General features: G+C 38.2%; 1 protein-coding gene and 1 non-coding gene across 5 annotated transcripts in view; both read left to right on the forward strand.

The window, feature by feature from the left end:
• Positions 1-20442, forward strand: part of SOX5 (SRY-box 5) — a 1143898-nt gene that overhangs the window by 989693 nt on the left and 133763 nt on the right. The gene's annotated exons all lie outside the window — the stretch shown is intronic.
• TRNAC-GCA lies at positions 1944-2015 on the forward strand. Its single transcript has one exon. It is a non-coding gene; the product is annotated as a tRNA-Cys (tRNA).

Here is a 20442-nt window from a genome sequence, read left to right on the forward strand (position 1 = left end):
TGATAAAATTAATGTTTAGGAGTTAAATACCATAAACTTCCTCAGGCACATTTGCTGATGTGTTCCTGTTTTTAGTTAATGTCACATGTTTCATTGTTTAATGGGGGTATCATGTGGGTTTCATTATATCTCTCTGGTGCAGAGGGTCCATGTGTCTGGCATTTTAGGAGACTGCATGCTAATTTCTGATTTAACTGTGTCAACTGTATCAGCTGACATATAGGTCATTGACAGTCAGCGCTGAAACAATCACCAAATCACAAGCTAAAAACCATTGACATGGTATGCTTTTACTGAACTGACAAAATAGGAAACATGTGTTGTCAGGATCACATACTATACATTCTTTGTAAATAAGCAGAGAGAAGATGTAATCATATCTTCAGGCTTCTGTGTGTGTTAGAATTATTGTGACCAGCTCTTCTTCTTCCCTTGCCTCCCCTCCCCAAATCTTAGAAATCAATGACAGTGGGCAAACATAACTCAGTTTAAAGCTTTGTAAATATTTATTTTTGTAAAGAAGAGTTTTGTAACTAAAGAGTCAATCAATTAAGTTCTCATGTTAGATTGGTGGCATTAAAATGTGAAATGATTAAAAAGTAAAAAGAGCTGAGTACAGAAATTACGTGGTGACAGCCACCTTCCAGTTCCCATGAATTAGATGTTTCTAGGTCAGTAAAATAGTTGTTTTCCTTTTTGCCAAATAATGGAGTTTACAATATTCATCACTGAGAAAAGATATATATATCTTTTCTTTACTATATATATATATATAGTGACAGTGTCATAACTTAGTATAGAAATGATAGTTTATTTCATGCCTTATTGTTTACATACAGAGAGGCATATTAATGCTAAGCAGTATATCTCTGTGAAGTACTAACTGTGCTATATTAATAACCAGTATTTGGTCCAGTCTCCCCACCGCCCCCCACGACACACAAGCTGCTGCTACTGCTAATTCGCTTCAGTCGTGTCTGACTCTGTGTGACTCCATAGACGGCAGCCCATCAGGCTTCCTCATCCCTGGGATTCTCCAGGCAAGAACAGTAGAGTGGGTTGCCATTTCCTTCTCCAATGCATGAAAGTGAAAAATGAAAGTGAAGTCGCTCAGTCATGTCCAACTCTTAGCGACCCCATGAACCGCAGCCTACCAGGCTCCTCTGTCCATGGGATTTCCAGGCAAGAGTACTGGAGTGGGGTGCCATCGCCTTCTCCAACCACACATACTGCCACCACCAAAACACACACATACCAGCAAACAAACAAACAAAAGAACGCAATAGCCCTTTCTTTGATAAATTCTTCAGATTTCATTAGACTAAAACTATAATCTTTTAATCCATCTTGTTTGCTTTTTAACAGTTAAGAATATTAAGAATGCCTTCAGTTAAAATATGAACTGATTCAGCTCAGTGTTTTCTTTTTGACATGATTCTCGTTCCTGGTACCATAGTAGTTCAGATTGGCTAGTGACACTGTGTTTCAGCCAAGAGGCCTCAAAATGTATTACCTTATGAATTTGTATCCTAGCCCTCAGAATTCCAGGTTTGTATTATAGTTGCCGCAGCAAACATGGAATCTCATCTTAGTAGTAAGCTCACACTAAGGTCATCAAACTGTATAAGCCCAGTATAAGTGTAAGCCCAGAGGAGCAATATATTATCTGAATAGACGTAACTGTTAACAATACTGGACAACTCTGTTGCCCAGTAAATGTGCTCTTTCACTATAGAAAGCTCCACTAGAAGGCAAACTTTAATCATAATGTTGACGGGAAAATATAGAAGCAAAAAAAGTATTTAATAAAACACGGTAAGATAGTATCTTTTTTGTAACTCTATGATAGAGATCTGTTTTCCATGAGAACTGAACAAGTCATGCTCCTGGAACATCATGAGAATCAGATCCTGTATTAGGTTTAACTATACTATAGCAGGGCTTCCCTGGTAGCTCAGAGGTTAAAGCGTCTGCCTGCAATGCAGGAGACCCGGGTTCGATCCCTGGGTTGGGAAGATCCCCTGGAGAAGGAAATGGCAACCCACTCCAGTATTCTTGCCTGGAGAATTCCATGGATGGGGAGGAGCCTGGTGGGCTACAGTCCACGAGGTCACAAAGAGTCGGACACGACTGCACAACTTCACTTCACTTCACTTCATGCTATAACAAGCAGAAACAATACTAGCTTAAATGTGGAAAAACAATATTTTTTACTCATGTAACAATTCAAGCCTTGTTGATGTGGTAGCTCCATGGTATCAGGTCCTTCCTTGTTCTCTTCTTTATCGTATGGCTTTCCACAATCTGTGGTTCCCATTTCATGGCCTTAGGTATCTTCTCCAGCTTCTGTGACCCAACTCCAGCCAGTGCACAGGGTGGAAGCTGGAAGAATTACACATTTTAAACAGTACTATTTCACTAATAATTTTTTTTTTTGCTTTATGTTCATAGAACATATTTAAACTTTTCTTGATCCTATTAATATAGTCTCCTCATAACAACCCTTCACACTTTTTCAGATTTATTAAAGATAGCATTTGCTGTCTGTACAAATATCAAATAATGTAGAAGTATATTAAACAGAAGCTAAAAGTTACTTGCCTGTGCAAATATAACCAAAAAAAATCATGGCCATCTTTCTTCCATACAGTAACTAAAAGTTATCTGCCTACACTGATACCTTCCTGTCTATAACCCCAGTCTGCAGAGGTGATCACTGTTAAGTTTGGTACCTGTTTTTCCAGAACTATATACACATATACTATATAAACTAATGCATATATACTCATGCATAAATATGTATTTATATGCAGGAGTGAGCATATCTGTGTATTATAATATATACTATGTAACATATATATATATATATATATACACATACACCTCATGTGTGATATGTACTATATGATATATAATATATGGGAGGATAAATGTTTCTGCTGTATTCTACTTATAAATATAACAGAAAATCATGGCCATCTTTCTTCCATACTTTCAGACTTAAATTATTCTGCATCATGTTTCATTAAACTGAATAAACTATATTTTATGTTCCTAAGCAATTAACATTTAAGTCTGTCTACAGTACTTCACAGTTTTAGACAACGCTACAATAAACATTTTTGTGTGCACATATTTGCCCCAAATGTATTATTCCTGTGATCAGTTCAAGACCAGAATATGGTATTTTTCTTCGATATATATATTTTTTTCCTTTTGAACATTTTTCACCTGAGAGATTATCTCTAAATTCTAATGCTCTCTGAGTTGGCTAATGGAGGATTTAAAACTTTAAAAATTGACCAATCTGAATTAAGCTATGAATAAGCATGAGTGAGACTTCTAATCTGAGACTGTTAATTGTCTCAATTAAATAAATTCTGTCAGAAAAAAAAATTATGCAAGGTGTCAAAAGATGTTGGTGGTCGCAATCCCTTTTCATATTATTCTGTGCCCTTGGGCAAGTTGTTTTCCTCTTTGTACCTTAGCTTGTCATCTTTGAGGTAGCTCCAGTGATGTCTGCCCTACTCATTTCGTAAAGAGATCATAAACGTTAGATAGGGCAAATCTATGCATTTCTAAACAAGTTAAATTATTCTATAACATATCACTGTTTTCTTCTTTGGAATAAAAGCTATGACAAACCTAGTTCAGTTCAGTTCAGTCACTCAGCCATGTCCGACTCTTTGTGACCCCATGAACAGCAGCACGCCAGGCCTCCCTGTCCATCACCAACTCCCGGAGTCCATCCAAACCCATATCCATTGGGTCGGTGATGCCATCTAACCATCTCATCCTCTGTCGCCCGCTTCTCCTCCTGCCCTCAGTCTTTCCCAGCGTCACAGTCTTTTCAAAGGACTTCATATCAGGTGGCCAAAGTACTGGAGTTTCAGCTTCAACATCAGGCCTTCTGATGAACACCCAGGACTGATCTTTAGAATGGACTGGTTGGATCTCCTTGTAATCCAAGGGACTTTCAAGAGCCTTCTTCAACACCAAAGTTCAAAAGCATCAATTCTTCTGCGCTCAGCTTTCTTTATAGTCCAACTCTCACATCCATACATGACTACTGGAAAAACCATAGCATTGACGAGAGGGAACCTTTGTTGTTGACAACTCTGCTTTAAATATGATGTCTAGGTTGGTCATAACTTTTCTTCCAAGGAGTAAACGTCTTTTAATTTCATGGCTGCAATCACCATCTGTAGTGATTTGGGAGCCCAAAAATATAAAGTCAGGCACTGTTTCCACTGTTTCCCCATCTATTTGCCATGACGTGATGGGACCGGATGCCATGATCTTCGTTTTCTGAAGGTTGAGCTTTAAGCCAACATTTTTACTCTCCTCTTTCACTTTAATCAAGAGGCTCCTTAGTTCCTCTTCACTTTCTGCCATAAGGGTGGTGTCATCTGCATATCTGAGGTTATAGATATTTCTCCCGGCAATCTTGATTCCAGCTTGTGCTTCTTCCAGCCCAGTGTTTCTCGTGATGTGCTCTGCATATAAGTTAAATAAGCAGGGTGATAATATACAGCCTGACGTACTCCTTTTTCTATTTGGAACCAGTTTGTTGTTCCATGGATGTGTGAGTTGGACCATAAAGAAGACTGAGCATCGAAGAATTGATGCTGTTGAACTGAGGTGTTGGAGGAGACTCTCGAGAGTCCCTTAGACTGCAAGGAGATCCAACAAGTCCATCCTAAAGGAAATCAGGCCTGAATATTCATTGGAAGGACTGATGCTGAAGGTGAAGCGCTAATACTTTGGTCACCTGATGCGAAGAACTGACTCACTGGAAAAGACCCTGATGCTGGAAAAGATTGAGGAGAAGGGGATGACAGAGGATGAGATAGTTGGATGGCATCACTGACTCAATGGACATGAGTTTGAGCAAGCTCTGGGAGTTGGTGATGGACAGGGAAGCCTGGTGTTGTATAGTTCCATAGGTTCACAAAGTTGGACATGACTGAGTGACTGAACAAGAGCACAACAGTAAATATGATTATCAATTATTAAATGTACTAACCCATTTTCAAAATTCAGAATTTGATATGATGAAAAGGATTTCAGGAATTTACCTACTTTAGGTCACTCTACTTGCACTGTTTTTTATTCTTTAGGGGGAGGGAAAATTTGATAACATTTCTAAATTTCCAGAGGTTTAAAATTTACCATTCTTGGTGAAATCTGTAGGCCAGGAGTTATCACAAGTATCTATTCCATAGTCTTATTATTAGAGTGGTTTAGGAAGGTTCCTGTTCTCAACCTGTAGACTCTGGATACACTGCACAGGGAAGGATGTCTGTTATCAAAGGTGTCAAAAAATGAAGTGCTTTTTAAAAAATGAAATACTTGCTAAGCCGTCATGTTCAAAGTGGAAAGTAAAAGAGAAATAGCATTTGAGTTGGTCTCTCTATATATAGCATATATATTTACTTACTTATTTTTATTCTTGCCTGCTACATGCAGGCTTTCTCTAGTTGCAGAGAGTGGAAGCTACTCTTGGTTGCAGTGTGCAGGTTTCTGATTGCAATGGCTTCTCTTGCTTCAGAGCACAGGCTTTAGGTGCAAGGGCTTCATTAGTTGTGGCGCACAGTCTTAGTTGCTCTGAGGTATGTGGGATCCTCCTGAACCAGGGATCAAACCCATGCCCCCTGCATTGGTAGGCGGATTCTTAACCCCTGGACCACCAGAGAAGTCCCTTGAATTGGTCTTAAGTGGCTTGTATGCATGCCTCTCTTCCAGATCCCTACTTTTCTAATGCATTCATCATTTTGGATGCTTTTCTCTGTGCCCTCAAAATACACAGAGGCAAAAAGTAGACAGCACTGTCATATAGATGCACATATAGAAGCAGTTCCTTAATTAATGATTCTCTTTGTACAGCTTAAAATGAGTTGCTATGTAATACTTAAATGATGCCTTGGTTGAAATGGTGGAATACAGAAGGAAAAGGATACTTGTTTGATTCACTGTCACCTTTTCAGGGATACTCAGATTTCTTAGATAAGTAATCCAGGAATTTTCATTGGTACTAGAATTCATTAGATTTATGGGGAAAAGGTGAGGAAAAGATGCAATAATTTTTATATGCAGAAATGTCTTCCCATTTTAAAACATGTTTCTTGAAGAGTTTATAAATTAATCTGTTACTAAACTAGCCAACTAGGTTAACTATTAAATTAATTAGGGTAAAGTTTTCCTTTACAGTGCTACATTAAGAAGACAAAAATATTTATTTTAAAAAGTCTCTTACTGAAAAAAAATTTAGTTTATGACAAAGCAGTTAAGAACTAATGCTCACCTAAAGATAGCTTCTTTTTAAATAGTCAAGCAAGATAATTTATTAATTCTACTTTCTCAAATAAAATTCATATGAAATATTTATATTTGTAACTTATTTTATGAGTTACTACAAAATATTAGCATTTTTCATAAAAGATTTCAAATATTAAAGTCATATTATACTATTCCAGCAAATCTAGAAAGGCTTTACAGACTTTCTGCATTTAGAAGCCCTTTCACCTTTATTGCGCCATTGTGCTCAGTCATATCCAACTCTTGGCAACCCCGTGAACTGTAGCCCACCAGACTCCTCTGTCTATGGAATTTTCCAGGCAAGAATACCAAAGTGAGTAGCCATTTCCTCCCCGAGGGGGTCTTCTCAACACAGGGACCAAACCCGCATCTCCTTTAGCTCCTGCGATGGCAAGCAGATTCTTTACCACTGAGCCACTGGGAAGTGAAATGATTGGAAACAGTCACTATGATGAAGGATTTTGTTTTTCTCATCTGTTTTCATATAAAACATCTTTTTAAAAAGTTGTGCTACATATACACAATGGAATATTCAGTTCAGTTCAGTTCAGTCGCTCAGTTGTGTCCAACTCTTTGTGACCCCATGAATCACAGCGCGCCAGGCCTCCCTGTCCATCACCAACTCCCGGAGTTCACTCAGATTCATGTTCATCAAGTCAGTGATGCCATCCAGCCATCTCATCCTAGGTCGTCCCCTTCTTCTCCTGCCCCCAATCCCTCCCAGCATCAGAGTTTTTTCCAATGAGTCAACTCTTTGCATGAGGTGGCCAAAGTACTGGAGTTTCAGCCTTAGCATCATTCCTTCCAAAGAAATCCCAGGGCTGATATCGTTCAGAATGGACTGGTTGGATCTCCTTGCAGTCCAAGGGACTCTCAAGAGTCTTCTCCAACACCACAATTCAAAAGCATCAATTCTTCGGCACTCAGCCTTCTTCACAGTCCAACTCTCACATCCATACATGACTACTGGAAAAACCGTAGCCTTGACTAGACGGACCTTAGTCAACAAAGTAACGTCTCTGCTTTTCAATATGCTATCTAGGTTGGTCATAACTTTTCTTCCAAGGAGTAAGCATCTTTTAATTTCATGGCTGCAGTCACCATCTGCAGTGATTTTGGAGCCCAATAAAATAAAGTCTGACACTTTTCCACTGTTTCCCCATCTATTTCCCATGAAGTGATGAGACCAGAGGCCATGATCTTCATTTTCTAAATGTTGAGCTTTAAGCCAACTTTTTCACTCTCCTCTTTCATCAAGAGGCTTTTTAGTTCCTCTTCACTTTCTGCCATAAGGATGGTGTCATCTTCATATCTGAGGTTATTGATATTTCTCCTGGCAATCTTGATTCCAGCTTGTGTTTCTTCCAGTCCAGCGTTTCTCATGATGTACTCTGCATATAAGTTAAATAAGCAAAGTGACAATATACAGCCTTGACATACTCTTTTTATTACTCAGCCATAAAAAGGAATGCATTTGAGTCAGTTCTAATAAAGTGGATGAACCAAAAACCTATTATACAGAGTGAAGTTAAGTCATAAAGAGAAAGATAAATATTGTATTCTAACCCATATGTATGGAATCTAGAAGAATGGTACTGAAGAATTTATTTAAAGGTCAGCAGTGGAGAAAGAGACATAGAGAATAGACTTATGGACATGGGCAGAGGGGAGGAGAGGGTGAGATGTGTGGGGAGAGTAACATGGAAACTTACATTACCATAAGTAAAATAGATAGCCAACAGGAATTTGTTGTATGGCTGAAGAAACTCAAACAGGGGCCCTGTATCAACCTAGGTGGGTGGGACGGGGAGGGAGATGGGAGACAGGTTCAAAAGGGAGGGTATAAATGTATACCTATGGCTGATTCATGTTGAGGTTTGACAGGAAACAGCAAAATTCTGTAAAACAATTATCCTGCAATACAAAATAAATTAATTTAAAAAAAGCAAAACATCTTTTCTAGTAGATACCTTGACCATATTCAGGTACTTTAATATTAAGCATCATAATAGTGGGTTCTTATTCATGATCAGAAATTTATATTATTGACTTTTAATATCCAAGGGGATATGAAAATATACAAAAGAGATAAAATTATGGAATGTTAGAAAAGAATGGTTTGATATGTGAAAATATGTTAAAAAAGATTATTTGACTACCTCCTTCGAGTCCTTATTTCTTCATATCCTAAACTCTAGGCTTCTTTTTCTGCCTTCATTTTCTATCCTTCCTTGTATCACTGGCAGCAGATCTAAAACACCAATATTGCTTGTGTTAAACCCTGTATAAAAAACTAATTTGTTCTTTATTTGTGTAATTATTTGCTTACAAGCTATTTCTTCTGTTAAGCCTTAAGCTTTTGAGGAAGAGTTGTCATCTCTGTCTGAAATTTGTTAATTTCTTAATTAAATAAAATATATCTTCATATATTTAGTCCATAAACATTTTATAGCCTTAAATGGTCAAGGCACTATGCTAGAAACTGGGAATTTAAAGATTAAGTAGACATAATTCTGCCTTGGGAGGCTAACAGTCTGGTTAGGGAGAGTGAGATATAAACAGATGTGATATAATAGAGCTATGCATAGAATTTCAACAAAAGTGAGTGGAAAGGGAATGAATTCAAATCTAAGCTTAGTAGAAGGTGTCAGGGAAGGCTTCTTGGGGTGGGGGTCCCTAAAGGATCATGCCTAAAGTCAAATCCTGAAGAGCAGCTAAGCAAATGAAGTTGTTGGAATGAAAGGATACAGAATCAACATTCCTGGTAGGAAAAAACAAAAAATTCAGCCTTGATAAAGGCTGGAAAACGCAAGATGAATTAGAGTATACATGGACCTTTAAGCAGTTTGGTGTTGAGAGTGAGCTTTAAGGTATGTAATGACAAGTGAATTGTTTGAGGACATAAGAGGAGACCAATTCAAGGAAGTATTTATAGACCTTCTATGTTGGCTGAAAGTGTTAGTCACTCAGTCGTGTCCAACTCTTTGCCACCCCATGGAGTGTAGCCCGCCAGTCTCCTTTGTCCATGGAATTTTCCAGGCAAGAATACTGGAATGGGTAGCTATTCCCTTCTCCAGGGGATCTTCCTGACCCAAGGATCGAACCCAAGTCTCCTGCATTATAGGCGGATTCTTTAACGTCTGAGCCACCAGGGAAGCCCCAAGCAACTAAGGCACTTCTTTCGAGCCAGAATCAAACCAGCAACCTAGGGATGTCCACATTCATGAAGTCTATAGGCCTCTGCTCTACGAGTTGAGCCATCAAAGGGTCCACTATGCTGCAGGAACTGGAAAACCATTTAAGGGCTAAAAATCAGGGTTGAGGTCATACTGGCATTTAACCATCAATCCATTCATTCGTTTATTGATTTCATCCATGTCAAGATATACTTTTCTTGTTTACTTTTGAACTGTTAGTCCTTAACACACAGTATGTACCTAGTAAGTATTTTTTACCATTTAAGTACAACCAGTGAATACTTATTGTGTACCCGTAATTAGTGCCTCTGGAAGCTGAGTAGAGAATTGATTTCTTTAGCTGAATACTGAAGCTTGGGGACCTGATTGGTAGGTTTTCCAGCAGTAAGAAATGAAAACCTAGGAGTTAAAAAAATAAAGTTTGTAAGTGATCAGCCATGAAGGACTAAAGGAAGGGAAAGATCTAGGATACTTCATATGTACAGCATAGGTAACTGGGTGTCACCAAAATTAATAAAAATACCAGGAGTAGAAGTAAGTCCTGCAAGAAGGGTGATTAAACTGTGAAGATTGAGCTTCCTATGGGACAGGTGGTAGGGGTCAAAGGAGTTGTCCAAAACAGTATGAGAAATATAGGCTAGAGTCATTGACTTAAAATAGTTTGTATAAGGTCCTTGGACCAAGAGATTGGATAAGATCATTCAGATAAGGGAAATCAAACGAGAAAAGCCAAGCACCAAGGATTAGACCCCAAGGAATATCAGTATTTAAGGAAGGAGTGAAGGGAGGTAGAACAGCCTATTGCAGAAATAATAAAGTCGGTGTGAACAGTGTATGAGGAAAACCAGAAAAGCACATTATAAGAAAAGTCAGAGAGTGTAGTGTAGTTTGAGAAGGAGGGAGTCATTAACAGTATCAGCTGTTGCACAGCAGTGTTCATTGAAATCTGGCAAATCAAAGGTCATTATTTCCAGGAAAGTTTATGGATGGAGAATTAAATTGTAGTAGAAGGATTTAAGATTATCACTGAAGACAAGTTTCCAGCATATAGGCAAGTTAGATGAGAAGAAAGAAAGTAAATAAATGACTCCTTACTAAGGGATTTTGGAGTCTAGATAATTGGTTGTTTTTTAGAATAGGAGGTAATTGTGCATATGCTTAGGGGCATGGTATGAATAGATTCTTACCTTGGCATTTGAGGTGCTTCACAGACTCTAACCAACCTTCTGAATATTTCTTGATACTGTATGTCATAGGTTCAACTGCTGCTGCTGCTGCTAAGTCGCTTCAGTCTTGTCCGACTCTGTGCGACCCCATAGACGGCAGCCCATCAGGCTCCCCCGTCCGTGGGATTCTCCAGGCAAGAACACTGGAGTGGGTTGCCATTTCCTTCTCCAATGCAAGAAAGTGGAAAGGGAAAGTGAAGTCGCTCAGTCGTATCCGACTCTTAGCGACCCCATGGACCGCAGCCTTCCAGGCTCCTCCATCCATGGGATTTTCCAGGCAAGAGTACTGGAGTGGGGTGCCATTGCCTTCTCCAAGGTTCAACTGCAGGCTAGTTCTTAAAGACATTTTATTCATTCATTTTTCTGATCCTTATTTTTAGGCTTAACCATTTATTCATTCAGCAAATATTTATCGAATATCTAAGCACTAAGCAGTGCAGTTTTAGACTTCTCTCCTCTTCCCTAGTTATTTTTTATTCAAAACCCAACTCAAGACCAGCCCCTCCTCTGATTCTTCCTTCAGTGATTTCAGCTCAAATAAATCCCTCTTTTCTTTGGTAGTTGCTGCCTTTCTTATTCATATTATTTTAATCTGGTGGCTTTGATTCACTTCACTTTACATATTAATGACTTATTTTGTAACTGAAAGGGTCATGAAGGCAAGGAGAACTGGATCTTTTATTACTTTGTAACCTATATACAATATCTGACACATGCTAACTGAATGAACATTAAATGAATATATCTGTTTTGAAAATTTAAATATATATTTGTATTATCCTCTATAAATGTGATACTTTTCTTACCGCAATAGTAAGTACTATAGTACTTACTATCTGTGAGAGCCTGAACATTTATTTTTAATTTATAGAATGAGAACAATAATCTACCTTACTGAATTGTTCCAAACATTAAATGAGATTTTATAAACAGATCAGTAAATATATTCATTCATATATGGAGGGGTTTATATGTGTATATTTATATGTATATATATGTAAAATATTTCAACAGTGCCGAAAGTCAACAAATATTAGTTGCCCACATTTCAAGTCATTGGGAGCATAGTGAATAATTAATAATTGATGTTGGAACAACTGATGTTGAAACACTTTGAGTAAAAAGGATTTTTTTCCTTAAACCCCATCTGACAATAAAGTATAAACCCAAGTACAATATTTTCCCCCCCTCCCCGTATCTCTTTTCTCCCATCAAACTGGCCATCAAATGTGTCTCCCCTATCCTACATGTTCCTTCCTCTCTTTCTCTTATGATTAGTTTAGGCCATTATCATTTCCAGCTTGATTTACTGCAGTAGTTTTTAACATGTCTATTTGTCTCCAGCCTCTCCCTCTTCCAATCGATTCTATCCCTTGCCACAAAATTGATCTATCTAAAACACAAATCAGACTGTGTCACTTTCCTGCTTAAAACCTTTCAGCAACTTAAGGTTGCCTTCAAAGTAAAACATAAGACTCTGCAAGATGTGTTCTACCTGCTTCTTTAGCTGCAGAGCTTAACATTCCCTTTCTGCATCAGACACACTGAGACTATTGAAATACCCCTGGAAGTATAGGGGCTACACGGATAATGGCCATTGTTAACACTGTGCTATGAATAGCATGGGGCTTCTTCCAAGCAGAAGGAACCCACAAGTTCATCTGTTGGCCCAGGAAATGAAAGAAAGCAACTTCCTTCGAAAATTCCATCCCTAGTGTCCTTTTAGAATTGAGGGCAAGAGGTGAAGGGGGAGACAGGATGAGATGGCTTCATGGCATCACTGACTCAATGGTCGTTCTTGTTGTTCAGTTGCTCAGTCATGTCCAACTCTTTGCGACCCCATGGACCGCATGCGGCACACCAAGCTTCCCTGTTCTTCACCATCTCCCGGAGTTTGCTCAAACTCATGTCCATTGAGTCAGTGATGCCTTCTAACCATCTCATCTTCTGTCGTCCCCATCTCCTCTTGCCTTCAATCTTTCCCAGCATCAGGGTCTTTTCTAATGAGTCAGCTCTTTGCATCAGGTGCAATGGACATGAGTTTGAGCAATGTCAGGGAGAGAGTGAAGGAGAGGGAAGCCTGGTGTCCTGCAGTTCATAGGGTCACAAAGAGTCAGATACAACTCAGTGACTGAACAAGTGTCCTTTTTAACTTCATCTTATTTTACGCTCCTATAGAACTCCCTCCACTGGGAAGTTAAAGTGGTAGGAGTGGGGGCTTTTAAGTATTAATCTGATAAGATGATTAATAAGAGCAATCCTGGTTGCACTAAGTGGTGGAGGCTTATTGTGTGACTTTTCAGAAGACATGGAAAGTAGGCGGTAAAAGGATCTTGAGAGATAATTTGTGGTGAAGTGCCATTTTTTTCAGATAGTTTAACAAATAACCTTCCTCAATGCTCTTTCCAGGTTAATCTACCCTACCTTCTTCTTTTCGGGAAGTTTCCAGAGTGCCTTTTGCACTGTTCTACTTTTCTCATTGTATCCCTGGATTGGTTTACATGTTCATTTCTGTAACTTTTTTAGGAACTCTTCTAGGGCAGAGATTGTGTGTGTGTGTGTGTGTGTGTGTGTGTGTGTTTGCATTTGTGTATACATTTTAATTTTTATAATGCCACAGACTTTCCAGATCATTTATATTAGTTCAGTGGATGAAAGTGTTTGTGAAAGTGACCCTGAGCAAAAACATGCTTGCTTTTGACAATCTTGTTGTTATTCAATCACCAAGTAGTAGTCAACTTTTTTGTGACTGCACAGACTATAGCCTGCCAGGCTCCTCTGTCCATGGGATTACCCAGACAAGGATACTGAAGTGGGTTGCTATTTCCATCTGCAAGGGATCTTCACAATCCAGAAATCAAACCTGAGTTTCCTTCATTGGCAGGTGGATTCTTTACCACTGAGCCACCGTGGAAGCCCTTTGACAGTCTTCCTAACCTAAATAACTTTGTTGTTTTTCTTACACTTTATATAGAAAAAAATAAAAAAGTCTCTTCAGTAGTATCACTGGAAAGAACTATTTTCTAAATATTCATTACTTTTTAATACTAACATATATAATACGATTTCTGAGGGGTTATTGGGTTATTTACTATTAGCTATATCATTTATATCAATAGATACTCTAAGCTAGATTGTATTTTGGAAACTATTGATTAACATGCCTCAGTGTATTTTTCCACTTTTTGAAAAATTTTAGTTTTGAGCTAGAATTTTCCATACTTGGCTTAAAAGAAGACACAAGTTTGGAAAGGCTTAAGGAAAAACTGTTCAAATGGTTAAAAACCTAGGAAAATCGAGAAGAAATTACTTTCGGTGAAAGTCAATTTGAATAACTTACACATGGTTAAACTTTAAAAGTCAGAATTTTCCATTATCCAATTTTTTACTAAGTAAGTATCTCATGAGGTATTTACAAAACAAACCAGTTGTAACATTTTTAGTGCAGTTTATAAAGAGATGGCATAAATAGATGACAGTATTTATTTCTGTAAAAGATACTTTTTCCCCAGCAGTTTCTGAATTTCTCTTTCCCCATTAAGAAGTACTCTTGACCTTGTGTTGAAGTCTTATAGATTATGTGTCCACTTCAGAACACTGACACGTGCATATAATTTATTTTGAATCTCCTTAATTGAGTTAAATTGTTATATTGGCCTTTTTCACATTTATGGTGTTTGTATTTACTTTGTAACTGGGGGAGATTTCAGTCAAACTAGTTCTTAATGTTTTTGGTCTGAAGCAGTGATAATAAAGTACATATGCTTCAAGTTATGCATGTTAGTATGTTGAATGGAGATAGCTGCATTAATATGGTAGCTTAGACACAAACCTCTTTTGAAATTAGTTGACATCTATTTTTGATCTTATGTTCATCTTGAAACTGTGTGTGATTACGGGTATATAAGGGCAACAGTACTCTTTTTAATTCTTGCTGCCAGTTTTTTTTATTTTTCCGATTCACTTTAACATCAACTACATTGATATGAAGTTGCTTATGGCAAACATATTATTTAGTTTCCTAAGGCTGCCATAGTAAAATAAAGCAAATTGGTTGGTTTATACAACAGAAGTTTATTTTCTGACAGTTCTGAAAGCTCAAAATGCAAGATCAAGTTATCAACAGTATGGATTTCATTCTGAGGCCTCTTTTCTTCATTTGTAGATGGTTGTCTTCTCCTCTATCTGCACATACTTGTCCTTCCTTCTGTGTTGCTCATGTCCTGATCTCTTTCTCTAAAGACACCAATCATATTGGGTTAGAGCCTACTCATATGACCTTGTTTTATCCTGATTACCTCTTAAAGGACATATCTCCAAATATAGTTACATTCTGATATACTGGAGGTTAGGACTTTAATACATAAAGTTTGAGGGGACACAATTCAGCTCATAACACACACATACATTATTTAGCTTGCATGTGTATATGTATGTTTACACATTAACACATGTATAATATGGCATATGAATAACATTATAGTTATGTACATATATATGCATATTCAAAAGAAAGATAGCCATATTCATTTTATTACTATATATTCATAGATATAGGAAATGAAAAATAATAAGATTCTAATATGCATGTTCATTTTTAAATGTTATGGAATAGTGTAGATTTTAACTAATGTGTTTATATAGCAGGCAATACTCAATTTGTTATTAAGAATTATATGCTAATAGTTGGAAAGTGCTCTAAACACCTGTGTGGGTATTTGCAATCAACCCAAATTTATAAGTAAATCTGTATCCCTAGGTTAGAATTTGGAGTCATCTTTAAGATCTTCTGTTACTTAACTCCTTTAATTAAACGTGTTAAAACTTCATTTCATATCCATTGCCTTTTTGTAGCCAAATATCTTCCAGTCCGGATTATGAAAAGTTTCCCAGATCCCTGCTTTCTGTCTCTTTTCCTTTTATTCTATAACCTGTGAATTAAACTGGTTTTCTTTCCATTCCTCCAGCATATCACACCCATGCTATGATACATTTCACCCTTCCTAAAACATCTCCCCCCGCACCTGCAAATCTTCAAGGCCACACTCACTCTTATTTTCGCCTTTTATTCTTTAAATATTGAAACCTAGAATTAGTTCTCCCTTAAGTCCTATGGCACTGATGGTCAACTCAAATAAATTCTTTTCTAAGAGAGACTTAGAGTAAATAGATAGAGACAAATATGGTTTCTTCTGTTGTTTTTGTCTCCCATAAAAACTAGCAGAGTTCTAGTCAGGTGGTAGATGATGTAAGTGCTTATTAATTGATTTCAACAAGTAAATTATATAAAATGAATTATCACTCTGAAGAGCACCATAGCCTCTAAACTTTTGCTATCATTACTTTTAACATTGTAATCATTAAATAAGTAATATAAATGAATGGTACAATTTTAAGTATTTAAATAGTTTTAATAGTCATAATATTTGGAATGGGTTGCCATTTCCTTCTCCAGGGGATCTTCCCGATGCAGGGATTGAACCTGGGTCTCCGCATTCCAGGAAGATGCTTTAACCTCTGAGCCACCAGAGAAGCCCAGTTTAAATAAATGCAGATGCAAATATCTAAACTTCCTTTATAAAATCAGATATAGTATCTTCTGGATTAAATATTTAAAATTCCAAATGATAAGTAAAGCCTTGTCAGATAATATCAGTTGTCCTTTTTCCTGTGTCACCATTTTCTTTTCTATGTACAATTTTTCTTATTAGTATATAAGTGTAGTATCATTTTTACAAATGGATACCTGTCTAGTAAAATTTTCTTTATTACACGTCCTCCAGTATCTATTACAAAGTATGTCACTGAAATTGTCTTGTTTTAGCACTTCTGCAGTGCATACAAATAGTCTGGAAATCTTGTTAAAATTTAAATTCTAATTCAGAAGGTTTACGCTTGCTGCTTTAATAAATTCTCTGAAAGCTTAGTGGCTTAAAATAAACAATTGTTTGAACACAGCCATGTTCCAGCTGAGTCTTTCACATCTTTTCAAATCAAGGTGTTGGCCTGGGCTGCAGTCATCTCTAGGCTTGACTTGGGGAGAAATCCACTTTCAAGCTCCCTCCCTTGGTTGTTGTCAGGCCACCTCCTTTGCTTGCTGTTGGCTGGAAGACATCAGTCCTTTGCAATGTGGTCCTCTCTATAGGACAGCTCCCAATATAGCTGCTTGCTGAGAATAGGGGTGGTGGGGGAGCAAGCAAGACTGAGCCAGAGTTTTCTTGTAACCTAGTATCAAAAGTAATATCACATCACCTCTGTGTATTCTGTTCATTAGAAGGTAGTTACTAGGCCCAGTCCATAAGGGGAGGGAATTGCACAAGGACATGAATACCAGGAAGTGAGAGGCACTGGGGCTTCCATCTTGGAGGCTGCCTTCCACCTTAGGTTTGGAATACAGCCTGAAATTATGCTGGGCTTCCCCGGTGGCTCCGTGGTAAAGAATCCGCTCTCTGTACAGGAGTCACAGGAGACTCAGGTTCAGTCCCTGGGTTGGAAAGATCCCCTGGAAGAGGGCATGGAGACGTACTCCAGTATTCTTGCCTGGAGAGTCCCATAGAAGACGAGCCTGGTGCTGTACAGTCTATAAGGTTGCAAAGAGTCAGAGATGACTGAGCAACACAGCATGCGCACGCATTAAAATTCTGCTAACAAGCTCCTCGGTGATGCCAGTGCTGCTTTTGAGAACTTCACTTTGAATAGCAAGGATCTACATTTATTGTATTCAGTTCCTATCTTCTGTTCATTCTCTACGGCTCACACTCACTCCAGTTAGTCTTTCTTAACCCTTGCTCCATTGAAATTGCCCTTGTAGAGATCTCCAATGACTTCTATATCACCAAGTCCAACATTTGAAAAAATTGAATATTCTTCCTGAAAATCTTGCTTTACTTGGCTTCTGGAACACCAACTTTACATCTCTCCTCTGTTTTTCTGCTAGTTACCTATCTTCCTAACTATAAATGTTAAGATATCCCATAATCCAATTTTTGGATCTCTTTCTTTAATCTATAGTTAACACTTGACTGGTTATAGCTTAAATTCAAGATATATGCTGACCACATTCAAATTTCTGTCTCCTATGTGGATTACTCCTCTAAAATCCTAACATGTTTATCAAGTTCCTCAATGAACACCTCTACATGGAGACTGATAGTCATTTCAGGCTTGAAATGTCCAAAAGAGAACTCTTTATTCTTTCCCCTTCATTTTCCTTACAGATAGTCCCAACCTGGCAGTTTTGTTTATCATCTGTGTTTGCAAATCCAACTAATGGTTCCACTTCCTAATCAACTGTCCAGTGAAAAACTTGGGAAGAATCTTTGAGTCTTTTATAACTCTCATATGTAAACAGTCATTAGGTCTTGTCAGTTTTGCTTCTTAAATACTGCTTGACCTTCTCCAGTATTCTTTATTCCAACATCACCACCCTAATCTGAACCATCATCATATATTATACAGAGTTCTGCATGTTTTTATTACTGATGACAGCTTCAAACCTCTAGCCCAAGGGGTTTTACTCAACCCATCTTTTTTCCACGTTCATGGTTTCTTTTTCCCAGTAGGACAAAATTTAGATTCTTTATGTTGTTCTGTTCAGTTCAGTTCTGTCACTCAGTCGTGTCCGACTCTTTGCGACCCCGTGAATTGCAGCACGCCAGGCCTCCCTGCCCATCAGCAGCTCCCAGAGTTCACCCAAACTCACGTCCATCGAGTCCGTGATGCCATCTAGCCATCTCATCCTCTGTCATCCCCTTCTCTTCCTGCCCTCAATCTCTCCCAGAATGAGGGTCTTTTCCAAAGAGTCAAGTCTTCGCATGAAGTGGCCAAAGTATTGGAGTTTCAGCTTTAGCATCATTCCTTCCAAAGAACACCCAGGGTTGATCTCCTTCAGAATGGACTGGTTGGATCTTCTTGCAGTCCAAGGAACTCTCAAGAGTCTTCTCCAACACCGCAGTTCAAAAGCATCAATTCTTTGGCTCTCAGCCTTCTTCACAGTCCAACTCTCACATCCATACATGACTACTGGAAAAACCATAGCCTTGACTAGACGGACCTTTGTTGGCAAAGTAATGTCTCTGCTTTTGAATATGCATCTAGGTTGGTCATAACTTTCCTTCCAAGGAGTAAGTGTCTTTTAATTTCATGGCTGTAATGACCATCTACAGTGATTTTGGAACCCCGAAAAATAAAGTCTGACGCTGTTTCCACTGTTTCCCCATCTATTTGCCATGAAGTGATGGGACCAGATGCCATGATCTTCATTTTCTGAATGTTGAGCTTTAAGCCAACTTTTTCACTCTCCTCTTTCACTTTCATCAAGAGGCTTTTTAGTCCTTCTTCACTTTCTGCCATAAGGGTGGTGTCATCTGCACATCTGAGGTTATTGATATTTCTCCCAGCAATCTTGATTCCATCTTGTGCTTCATCCAGTCCAGCGTTTCTCATGATGTACTCTGCATATAAGTTAAATAAGCAGGGTGACGATATACAGCCTTGATGTACTCCTTTTTCTATTTGGAACCAGTCTGTTGTTCCATGTCCAGTTCTAACTGTTGCCTCCTGACCTGCATATAGGTTTCTCAAAAGGCAGTTCAGGTGGTCAGGTATTCCCATCTCTTTCAGAATTTTCCACAGTTCATTGTGATCCACAGAGTCAAAGGCTTTGGCAGAGTCAATAAAGCAGAAATAGTTGTTTTTCTGGAACTCTCTTGCTTTTTCAGTGATCCAGCGGATGTTGGCAATTTGATCTCTGGTTCCCCTGCCTTTTCTAAAACTAGCTTGAACATCTGGAAGTTCAGAGTTCATGTATTGCTGAAGCCTGGCTTGGAGAATTTTGAGCATTACTTTACTAGTGTGTGAGATGAGTGCAATTGTGCGGTAGTTTGAGCATTCTTTGGCATTGCCTTTCTTTGTGATTAGAATGAAAACTGACCTTTTCCAGTCCTGTGGCTACTGCTGAGTTTTCCAAATTTGCTGGCATATTGAGTGCAGCACTTTCACAGCATCATCTTTCAGGATTTGCAACAGCTCAACTGGAATTCCATCGCCTCCACTAGCTTTGTTCGTAGTGATGTTTTATAAGGCCCACTTGATTTCACATTCCAGGATGTCTGGCTCTAGGTGAGTGATCACACCATCGTGATCATCTTGGTTGTGAAGATCTTTTTTGTACAGTTCTTCTGTGTGTATGTTTATATTGTACATAAAGTCATGCACAATCTGGCCTCTGATTCCCTCTCCAGTCCCATTTATCTCTGCTTCCCTGCCTGTAGTCTATACTTAAGCAGTTCAGGAACTTAGCTATGATATAACACTCCCATTTGACCTTGAGTCTTATTGATAATTATTTTCCTTCCTGAAATGCTTCCCTTCTTTGCCTGGCTTGCTTTCACTTCATTCGTGTTTGAGCTTAAACATGATTTCATCCTAGAGGGTGTCTTTGATCTTTTAGCCTGGGTTTGAGGTACTCACAGTACAGTCCATAGCATCATATGTGTAACTTTTACTTTGTTTTATACTAATTGAGTTATTCTTTGTCTTTTTCTCCCATTAAGCTGTAAAACCACATCAGGGGAAATAAATTCAGGTGTTTTGAAGCCTGAAACATGTAATTTGGGGGACTGTATTTAAAAATAAAAATATGGAAATTATATATATATATATATTTATATATATCATCTACATTATGGGCTTCCCTGGTG

The sequence above is a fragment of the Capra hircus genome, chromosome 5 (genome assembly GCF_001704415.2).
Source record: "Capra hircus breed San Clemente chromosome 5, ASM170441v1, whole genome shotgun sequence".
NCBI lineage: Eukaryota > Metazoa > Chordata > Mammalia > Artiodactyla > Bovidae > Capra > Capra hircus.